The sequence below is a fragment of the Chenopodium quinoa genome, unplaced genomic scaffold, assembly GCF_001683475.1.
Source record: "Chenopodium quinoa cultivar QQ74 unplaced genomic scaffold, ASM168347v1, whole genome shotgun sequence".
Classification (NCBI taxonomy): domain Eukaryota; kingdom Viridiplantae; phylum Streptophyta; class Magnoliopsida; order Caryophyllales; family Amaranthaceae; genus Chenopodium; species Chenopodium quinoa.
In genome coordinates this window covers 15,701-27,469 of record NW_018743655.1, presented here as the reverse complement: position 1 = coordinate 27,469, position 11,769 = coordinate 15,701, and the positions used below count along the sequence as shown (strand labels likewise).

At 36.7% G+C, this 11,769-nt stretch overlaps 1 pseudogene; it reads right to left on the bottom strand.

The window, feature by feature from the left end:
* Positions 1–6,117: 6,117 nt before the first annotated feature.
* Positions 6,118–11,769, bottom strand: part of LOC110683279 — a 7,149-nt pseudogene continuing 1,497 nt past the window's right edge.

Here is an 11,769-nt window from a genome sequence, read left to right as displayed (position 1 = left end):
ATGGTGGTTGGGTTAGTTTTAGGGATTTGAACTTTTTTTTTACATTTTTTTTATTCTCTTTTTTTCAACCAATTATTATTGACACACGTGCACAAAAAAAAAACAAAAAAAAAACAAAACAAAACAAAACACAAATGTTAACCTGCTTAACCGATTGTAAATGGGTGCAATGGGAGCGGATTAGGTACAAAGTTGGGATTAATAAAAAAAACGAAAACTGGGATTAATTTTGACGAATGGAGCAAAGTTAAGATTAATCATGACAATTTTTCCAAAGATTAAATATCTAAGATAAATAAAATAAGTGAAAGAAATCCCAAATGAACATTAAATAGTTCCAACAAGGGTAACAACCTCAAATCTGATTATCCCAAAAGAGAGGGTCCAAAGATAACTAAAGCAAGTCTATAAAACTGCTAAGAAATAGAGTAAACACTCTGCTCTCAGCCGACTCAACATGATATACTCTTCACCTTCACCTACAAATAACATCAAGGTTCCACAATCAGTGAGGAGTAACTAGCACTTCTCCAATACTTATAGAAATACAAAGCTAACTACTGAAAAGCTAAGGTTAGACACAAGCATAATACTTAACATGTGGGAACATCAACTAAAAATAATAATTACCAGTTAAACTCGAGGAAAAAATAAAACATAAAAACATGATTTTAATACAGATCAAGCATGTAAATAGAACAACATAAAAAAATATTACCACAAGATTTCAGAATAAAATATAACAACTCAAAACACGGTAACTCATACAAACGATAATTAACACTTATAAAGGTTACTTCCCAAAATCAATAGTATCTTTAAAATAAATAAATTTTAACTACTGTGAAAATAAATTTATATTGAGGCAAGCATATAAAATATGAACGCCGGTGAATTCCGCAGCCCACCACCAAAGGTTTGTTAGGGCAAACCTACAGACGATTCCACAACTGTATGCGTCTAAGTAGGGGTGATATTGAGACTGATCTATTCGTAAAATGTTCAAGCTCGGTTCGGTCAAAGTTCGGTCAAAGCTCGATTTGACGAGGCTCGACTCAAGTTCGAGTTCGGCTCGAAACCTTAACGAGCTGAGCCGAGCAAGTTAAAGCTCGGCTCGAAAGCTCGTGAACAGGCTCGATTAAATATAAACGTGGTGTATTTTAGAAAAATATAAACTTTTTGTTTTTAATTAAAAATTTAAGTATGAATATTTAAAATCTGATTAAGATCTAAAATTCAAAATATAAACCAAATCTAAAAACATACATTTGTTTATTTCGGCCCAAAAATAAAAGCCCAACTTCACATACCTTTAGGCCTTTCATATATAAACTAAAAAAAAAAAAAACTAAATCCTTTATTTTCTGTCTCCTGCGCTCCCTGGCTCCCTAAGTCCTCAGCTTGCTTCTAACATGAGAAGCTCTTTACTTTCTCCTCTAATCCTCTATTAATCTACTTGCATCAGAAAAAACATTACATCTCCATCTCAATACCAACCCACCACCGCTCCATCGACATCCTCATCGTCACCACTAGCCCAAACGCTATGTCACTACACCTCGTCATCGTCGCCAATATCAATCTCCTTAGCTTGTATGTAAAAGTAAATTTAATCAATTATTAGGGTATTGTAAAAGTTAATCGGATTTTGTGTGTATGTAATCTGGTTTGATAAATTGAATTTATGAGTAGAAATTAATAACATTGGAGTCTACAACATTTTTATTGATTAAATGGTTTAGGAAAAAAAAACAGGCTTTAATCGGGCTGTATGGAGTCACGAACTCGAGCCAAGCTTCGAACCTGCGAATGGAGTCACGAGCTCGAACCGAGCCTAGATTTCTAAAGCTTGTCGAGCTCGAGCCGAGCCTGCTGTGAGACAAACGAGCTCGAGCCGAGCCTACCACTATTCGGGCTCGGCTCGAAGGTTTAGCACCCCTACGTCTAAGAATGGCCAAACTTTTGGTTTTCCTACTCGAGTTTCGGATGACAACAATTAACCTTGAAAATTACAAATTCTGCAGCCCGATGGTTGTCTTACACTCACAAAATATATAAAATTTATAAACATACTTCCTAAACATCGTTTAAACATATTTAGGGATCAACAACCCTAATTTAAAGTATTGCAGGTCTTTACTTCTAAGATCAAATTCAAAATAAATCTCCACCTTCCAAATACATCTATACTACATAATAAAGATCGAAAACAATCATTGTTAAGTTATTATTATTTTATTTTTTTATTTTTTTATAATATAAATCTATTACAAAGTATTATTCTTTTACTATATTATTTTACTTAAATTTCATAAAATATGTTATATAAGTATATATTTTTATGTAATAATAAATATGGATGTGGGTGTGGGGCGGGTACAACCTAAAATCCACCCCCGCCCTATCAACCATGCATGGCGGGTATGGTTTTTTATCCCCAACCCTGCCCCACCACCCGCCAAACCGAGACCTATCCCAGCTCCAGTGGGATGGGGATGGGACGGGTCTCCTACTTGACTCGCCCCACTAACCTCCCTAGTGTCACTCTCATAACCCTTGGCGAAACAATGCTAAAAACAGTGTTATTCTACTTTAAAGCACAACGACGTCGACAACTTTGTTTAAAACCGAAAATCATGCCCAAAACATACACATAAACATGGCTCGTCTAGTTTAGGACATACCGAATAGGATTACTTATGAAGCTAAGCATTATAAACAACTTAAACTAGGCAAATGAAACGTTAAAAAAACGATATGGTAAGGCACAAGGTAGCAGCAAAATTTCAAAATTAAGAGGCCATGAGTTCATGCTAAATTACACAAAAATCCATCAAAGACCACACCAAAAAACCATGGATCAACCCCACACAAACCCAAGCATGATACTAATAAATATAGGCTTGAAAAACTAGCAAACTAACATGGATAAACTACTGAAAATCGTCACAGCAGACCTAGCAAAGAAAATAAATGGCAGCATGTACTTGATTTGTCCAATTCATAAACTCCACCTATAATTCACTCAACTATCATATTATTACAGCAAAATAAATTCATGGATTTATGGCCCCAAATTAACAAAAGCTTATTTATGTGTTTAGGCATGAAGTACACAATCTTTTTTTTTTTTTTTTTTTTTTTTACAACAGCATATTGCAATAACGGAAAACATGAAATAAAACTAGTTACAAGGTTGCGAGAAGGACATACAAAGTAACCTACATTGATTGGCCAATTGGTGAGCTTGTTTTACCTCATCTCGATTTACCTTTAGGATAACACATTGATGAAACGAGGAGGCAGTGCTGCGAATCTCCTTTAGCGTCCAATGAGATTCCATATTAGCCAGCTTCCCATTTGATAGGGAGTTAACTAAGGCTGTAGAGTCTATGTAGATAGAAACCGAGTGCAGACCATTACTAGAGCTCCATTTTAGAGCTCCATTTTAGAGCTGATAGGCAAGCAATGGCTTCTGCATGAAAGGCTGAACTTGTTAAACCGAAGTTCCCTCCAACCCCTATTTCAGCTTAGCCAGGGGTTTGGGAAAAGGTCCACCCTGTGCCGTAGGCTCCAGATTGCGTATGCCAGGACCCATCCATTCTGACTACAGGCATTGTTTGGCTGCCCCTATAGGATTGGCAAAGAAAATCCTTGCCCATCGAGACCTGTAGGAAACCAGGTGGTACAGGAGGATCTGGGTGAAGCAACTTTAGGGTCCCAAGCTTACGAACATCCGGCTTCAGGTAGTTCTTAAGAAGATCAAGTGCCAGAGTGAGGTTAGTGAAAAAGGCTCTGAGATAGTCATTGTCCCCTTCAAAGACCCTCTTGTCTCGAGTCATCCATAAGGACCAAAGAGTGGCCACAAATTTTTGGGTTTGACTACTATGAACCCCATCCTGACTATAAAACAACAAGATATAGATTTGAATCCATTCTTGTAGCGAAATAGATCCAATTGGTTTTTTACAGCTCGGAATGCCACAATTATCCTAGGCATACCAGGCTATAGAACAGTCTAGAAAAAGATGCCTAGCATCCTCCAAATAATTACCACAATATCCACAAATCCCATTCGTATGCATCCCTCTAATCAGAAGGTTCCCATTTACAGGTAAACTATTAGTTGCCAGCTTCCACAAAAAAATGCGCCATTTAGGAGGGATATCAAGGTGCCAAATAATCTTGAAAAAATCAAAAGTTTTCTTCCTATGCAAGGGCTCTGAGGTCTCAAGGAGACCTGCAAGAAAAGCATAGCCAGACTTGACCGTATACTTCCCCGAGGAGTGGTGGTGCCAGTAGAGAAAGTCTTCTTCTTCCATCACAGGTAGGTCAACAGAGAGAATCGCTTGAGCACTCTACCACTTAAAACGATCCCTAACCATACTGACATTCCAACTTCTAGAGGTCTGGTTAATAAGATCAAAAACAGTCCATTTAGAGCTCTGGAGCAAATTTTGGTTGGACTTAACCACCGGGGTTTAACCCATGGACCCATTTGGAGCTACTGGCTAGGATATTTCTTCCTGAGCCAATCTTCCAGACAAAGCCTTTCATGACTTTGAGAGCAAGTTTGTGCATGTTTCCAGGCAGCCAACAACTCACGTAACATATAAGTTTATAGCTGATAATTTCAGCCTACGCATATACCCATACTCATCACCAAATCAACCTATAAGCTTGTTATATTGTCATGACCTTTCATCCTCAAACACCCTAATATATTTACAATATACAAACATGATTATCTAGCATAAATATCAGCAATGAACATGACTAAAACCTCCGTTAATCACCATGCACAAACAGCATACAAAATCAGAAAAATATATAAGCACATAAAAATCATGTCAATTTCTAATACATCCCACTCTAATTTGCACCTACCCTTACCCTAACCTAGCCATGATTTCTAAAGCTTGGAATAGTGCTAGTTACCTCGATAACTTCCGATAAAACCCACAAAAACCAGAAGAACTCAAAATGAACTAGCCCTCTTGATGACCTTGAAACCTATACAAAACCAAGATTGAAATAAGATGATGTATAAAACCATACATGAGGGGGGTGAAAAAGGGAAGGGTCTAACCCATCAAACTTACTTATTTTCACAGCCAAACTAGGAGGGAAATGAGATGATCCATGGAACAATAAAACCCAGCAACAACCTCATAAGAGTTAAGGAAGAAAGAGGAGTAATAAGGAGGCAAAAGAAGGAAGAGTGCAAGCTCCAATGGAATTCTTTTGAGAAATGATTTACCACGGTCAACGGGAAAGGGAAAGTGATGATTATTTGCTTAATGAGGGGAGAAAATATGATGGGTTTGGGAGTTATAAGAGGCAAGAGAATATAAATTGAAGGCTCTCCGATTAAGGGGAGCATTAACTTCAGCAACTAAAGAGTTAATGAAAGAATCCAATATTTAACTTTCAAAGCCAACTCAAATAGTAGTAAACTACCAATTTCCATGTCCAAATCAGACCAAACACCTCTTAGGTTATACCCCAAACACCTAAATTTGGTTCGGTACATAAAAAGTAACCTTAGCATATTTTGCCTCCACCAACTCAACTAAAAACCATAAATAAATAATTAACAAGTAATTAAAATTATTTTATATATTTCTTTCAAAAAAAAAAATATTTTTATATATATACACACATAATCATTCGAAATTTACTGGTTCAAAAAAATATGGGGGGTATTACAGCGTTCCTATTCAAGGGGGATTGGAACATGTCAACTAAAAAATGTTTATATCAAGAATTAAAATCAGGTCCATTAGAAAATAAATAAAAGTCATATCACCTTTGCTATCTAATACTTTTGTTTATTTACGCTTCTTAAATATAGTTTATGTATGGCAAAAGAAATTATTTATTTATTTATTTTTATACAAATTATTTTTTCAACTAAATCTATAATAAAAGTATTTAAGATTATTATAATACAACAAAACTATAATTTGAAGTAAAAAATATTTAACGTATAGTCCGAGGCATTGTCTGGGCTAAACACTAGTTTTAATTGTAAAATGTGAATTGATAACCGTGAAATCATCAACAATGCAATTTTTTCTTTTTACAAAAAAAAAAGGACCTAAACATTTTTTTTTAATGATTCTGAACCCACCCTTCGAAATCCTAAATACGCAACTGAATATAGTAATACGCTAACTCTGACAAACTTCTAGCAGTCTAGCACTGTCTTTTAAACTTACTCTTCTCTTCATATGATTTTTGAAGGAAAGCGGGAAAATGGGCAGAAAAAAAAGCTCCAAATGCACCAAATGTCAAATGTTGTAACGACGCTCATTAATCTAGTCATTTAACCTTGAATATTGATTAGTGCTAGACTGCCAAGCTACCGAACTGTTTGTTCCAGTTTTCATATATACCAAATTCATCTGGTGAAACCGATGGCCTCACCTCCTGCAAAGCATCTTTAAAATCCTACAAAATAATAGCAGAGGCATGGCTTAACTAGCTTTAAAAAAAAAAACCTTACCAACTGTAACATGAGTATTGAATAGCAATTTCAAGCAAGACGTGCTTACCTGCAAAGTTACTGGCCTCGTCCATTTTGTCCAGCTTTGTAATTTCTATGCCCTGCCTCAAAGCATCTCTAAGTGGACCCATAGAAGCATCCTTCACAAGATTTTTCATATCCGATCCAGAGTAAACTAGGATGGGGTGAGATACAAATGGTAAAAACATAACAGATGATGACCATGTTTGGTAAATGGCTTTTAGGTGGCTTTTTGGTTAGCTTTTGGCTTTTGGCTTTTTTATGAGGTCAAACAACCAAAAAATATGTTTGGTAATTGGCTTTTTAGCCAGTGAAAAAGCTGGCTTTTAAGCCAAAATGAAATAGGTGCTTTGAGTAGCTTTTTTGTGGGCTTTTAGCTTGTTGGCCCACAAATTATCTAATAAACAGGCAACTACCTTTACTAAACACTTTTACAAACAGTCAGCTTTAACAGCCAATTTCAAAAGTCATTATAAACAGCCAAACATACCAGCTGGTCAAACAAGCCAAGTGAACCAGCCAACCGCCAACAGCCAATTGTCAAACAAGGCCGATGTGTGATCGCAAGGTTGGTAAATAGTGAATAAGCTAAAAACCTTCAGTCAATTTGCAGATCATGTCCATATCCTCTTCTGAGAGTCTAAACAGCCCATCTTTTTCGAAGAGATTACGTACAATCCAGGCTCTTGCTTCTGTCCATTCAAAATATTTTTATTATAAGCTATCAGTGATATCTGCTGGAAATTCAACCGATGGGCAGAGACACAGACCTGCAGAAGGGAGTGGTATGTACAGTCGTTTCGTAACCCGCCTCCTTGCTGCTTCATCAAGCTCTTGGGGCCTATTTGTAGCTCCTGCAGAGTACACATAATTTACATGTTAATTGATATCCGAATCAAAACATAAAAAAGACCATTGGGTGCAATGCCTAAGCATAAAGAGTCCACTATGCCATGCCCATGAAAACACTGATGCAACAGCCTAGACCTTGGCATCCAAGTGCAACCAAATTGGCATCAGCAAAGACTTCAACAAGAATAAAATAAGAGGTTAGGGAAGCTCAACTTTTACAAGATAATCATAAAGTTAAACATCTTAGCTTGAAGTCAAAGCTAAATATACTGTAAAATTTGAACTAATATCAATCTTTAGCAGTTTATCTAGTATTAACTCCACCTAATGTGGCAGGTTGTACGATAAAAGAGCATCTATAGTCAAGTTTGATAATCTGCCATAAAAATATGAACAATCACCTATGAGCAGAATCTGTTCACTTATACTGTCAAAGCCTTCCATCTCAATGAGAAACTGAGTCTTGAGTCTCCTACTTGCTTCATGCTCACCTTCTGATTAGCGCTATCATAAAATAAACTTTTATAAAATTTCTCAGCAATAGTAAAAGTTATGATTCATGGAGGAACTGAATTAATTCATCTTCAAAAATATAATTAAATATGTGGTCACAATTTTCTGTTCAAGCCTCCTTTTTATTGATTTGAAACCCCAAGAATGTCATAAACTGAGACAAATACTTGCTTCTGCAGTCAAGTCCATATAGAAGCAATAAAACTACAAAATCCCTTTTCCTCCAAAGCTAAAGGTCAGAGACCAGCATTACCTGCGACAGAAGGGAATCAATTTCATCAACAAATATAACTGCTGGTTGACGGCAACCGGCAACTCCAAAAAGAGCCCTCACTAGCTTTTCACCCTCCTCGATCTGCATTTTATCAACACATCAAGATCTTAGCTCTAACATAAAATGCATCACACGCCAATTTGCACTTCTTGAACATAAAATTCAGAAGATAATAGCAGAGTCTGTATCTGAATCTTAAGGCAAGCTTGAATTAGGAAACAATGAATTAAAGTGGGGTAATAAGAGAAAATCAAGCCAAGGAAGATTGGTAGAAGTAGACAGGTGGTGGTAATTAAAGGATGGATGAAGCGATTATAATCTTCATTTTGGGCTTCCTAGGGAGAGGGAAGAGGGATGCTTAAACTAGACGGTAATAAATAAGAGGTAATGATTTCCCCACGGCCCACCTCAACCACAACTGCAAACTACACCTGTCTTTCTTTTCTTTATTCTCTCTTATTAACCACCCTTAATTCTTCACACCCAATCCAAGCACCACCACACTTGAACCTTGAACAAATTAAGTTCTACATATCAGATGAAATGAATTTAAATTCATCAGAGAACAAAGTTATATATATAAGGAGAGCAGATAAGGAATTCCTAGGAAAAAAAAGGCAACAAAATTCTAAGGTGGCAAGAGAAATGTATAGTTTGCAGCAAATTGAACTGGAAAACTCCCTATTTTTTATGAGAATGTGACTTAGAATAACAAGCAAGCAGAAAACACAAAACAGAAAAGTTTTATATATAAGGATAGCAGATAAGGAATTCTTAGGAAAAAAGGCAACAAAATTCTAAGCTGGCAAGAGAAATGTATAGTCTGCAGCAAAATGAACTCGAAAACTCCCTATTTTTTATGAGAACGTGACTTAGAATAACAAGCAAGCAGAAAATACAAAACAGAGTGAACAATGCAAAAATCTTTGGACCCAAGGTTTTATACTTACCCACATACTAGTCAGTGAACTGGCAGATATGTAAAAAAAATGTTGCTTTAGCCTCTCCACCTATAGCCTCCCAATAATTGTTTTACCAGTTCCCTGAAATAAATATATGAGACAATATTCATGAAACAGTAGCTTTTAGGCCACTTGCACTTCACAAGTAAAGAGCTGCAGTACTTACAGGTGGACCAAAAAGCAGAAGACCTCTTCCTGGAGCACGGCATCCTTTGAAAATGTCTGGGCGCAATAGAGGCCAAACCACCATCTCTGTCACACATTTCTTGGCATGCTCTAAACCAGCTGTAACAAGAAGACAATGACTGCTAGTTTCACAAAAAGGAGCATTGCATATAACAAATGCAAATTACTAATGTCATCCCAGCGCACATTTGGATCTCGGTCCATGATCTCATTGCTAACATGTTCAATTAGACGAGGCTCCAAATTTCTCAGCTTCTCCGGCAGCTCCCCATCAGGACCACATAACATTTCCAAACTAGCACAAAACAAATGAGCTGCTAGCAATATGAATATCTGATCAGTGATCACCTTCAACCAGTTGACCACAGTAAGTAGAGTGTGGGAAGCTCCACTTGTTGGCCATTTGTCTGGATGCCAGGATATATAATTATTTGGTGGGCCTTGAGGAATAGACTAAACTGGGGAGGATTAAGTTATTTAACTTTCTTCATTTTGTGCAAAGAACTTTCCAGGAACAATTCTTATGTTTTGTCAGCCAAAAAAATCCTCAAATATCGACTACAAAAGTACAACTTCTGTGTAATCCAATGTCAAAAGAACTACCACTTAGATTAGTATAATCTTATCACAAAGCATGACAGGAAAAAAAAAAGAAAAAAAAAAAAAAAAAACAAACAAACAAACAAACAACACCAAAACAAAAATTAAAATAAAAGCAAAAAACTGTGAAAAGCTGGTTATCAACCCAAGTTTAATAATACACTTGTGAGCTAGTAGGACGTACCATTTTCTGGTTGAATCCTCCGCAGCATCATCACATTTGCCACCAATTCGAGCAGTCATATTCCCGGTATTGTTGCCATTGGATCTGATTGGAGGAATAAAATTACCACGGACCCCACGGCGTGATACACCATATGATTTTCCACTATAACCCCGACTGTTGGAATTGTAATTGCTAATTGGAGAGAAAGAACAGCTTGGTGAACCACCCAATCCTTTCTTTTGCTTTACTTCCATTTCCTGTCATAAGGAAAAACAAGATATAAATTTCAGTAAGATATTTTGGAAACTGGAACAAGTCCCATGCTTCCGATATTTTAAGAAGGCTGTAGTCTATTTACAAGATGTAGACGTAATTGAAACTACCAATTTGGTTCTAGCAGTCACAAACGCATTTCCAGAGACTTCTCTGTTGGTTTCCTTGTTGCTCAAAGGTGATCCGATGTCATTTCTAGGATACCTTGTTTCCATGTGAGGACGCTTTACTCCCAAATTGTTTCCAAGCGTTCTTTCTTCTTCTTCAGCGTGTGCAAATGAAGAATGCCCTCTGATGTGACTATTTGATGCACATGCCTTGTCAAAAATAATGCAGTCATCAGAACCATTATTTTTGGATATAACAGGACCTTTTACACCAACTTTACTTCTACCCATCATGTTGTTCCCATGCCAAGATGACAAGTCAGCATCAAGAGTGGTTTTGGAGGTCTTCCTAGTCATTCTCTCAAATTGGTCTCTTTGGCCTCCCTGCACAAGATGTTGATAGCAATGAGCACTTAAATGAGAAGTACTGCTCCCTACTGGCTAGGAAGCTACACAATGAACATAACTAATTAGGAGTATAGAACAGTTGCACCTTAAAAGATGCATAACAACACTAGTCAAATTTAAACAATTGTGATTCCAAAGATCTATCAAGGTGCTTAAACTACATTAATTTACCCCCCTACCCAAAATGAAGAGCGCATTAGGTATCAATCAATCAAAAGCTTAATCCCATAAGAGTGCATTAGGTATAATTAGCATTAATAATTGGGACACAGACATTCATATTAATAATCGGAAGATGTGAGGATCTGAAAATTGGAATGCACCAGTGTGGCAGTGTGTAAACATGTGAGTCACTAGAAGCTGAAAATTTCAAGGCCTTAGATCACACATACCAATCCACTCGTATTTACTTTGGAAGACTGCTGAATAAGGGCACGAAAATATTTTTGCAGCTTGATCTTGATATCAACGTCTGCATTCATGGAGAAAATTTTTCCAAGAGGTATGCCTGCTGCTTCAAATGCTTGGCTGTTACACAAATGGCACATAGTAAAACTTTTTAAAAAAAAAATTGAAACAGTATAGATGAAACACAAACTTCCACAGGATAACAGATACCTGCTGCACAGACAAAATTACAAATAAATTAATTCTGCCAAGAAAAGAAAGCATTAAACCTACATATCAATCACAACAATTGTCAAGGATAAGGGAAATATCTCCTTAACACTTAATTGGATCATATGTTAAAAGCAGAGCCCGCATTATGAACATTAGAAATGATTGCCCTCTAGCTTGTTGTTTTTGTCAACAGTTTGAGCATCAGAAAATGTGTAAGAAAGAGGAAATGCAGATATGTTCCCCGCCATCTTGATAGGTTGGGACACAATGGCTTCTAA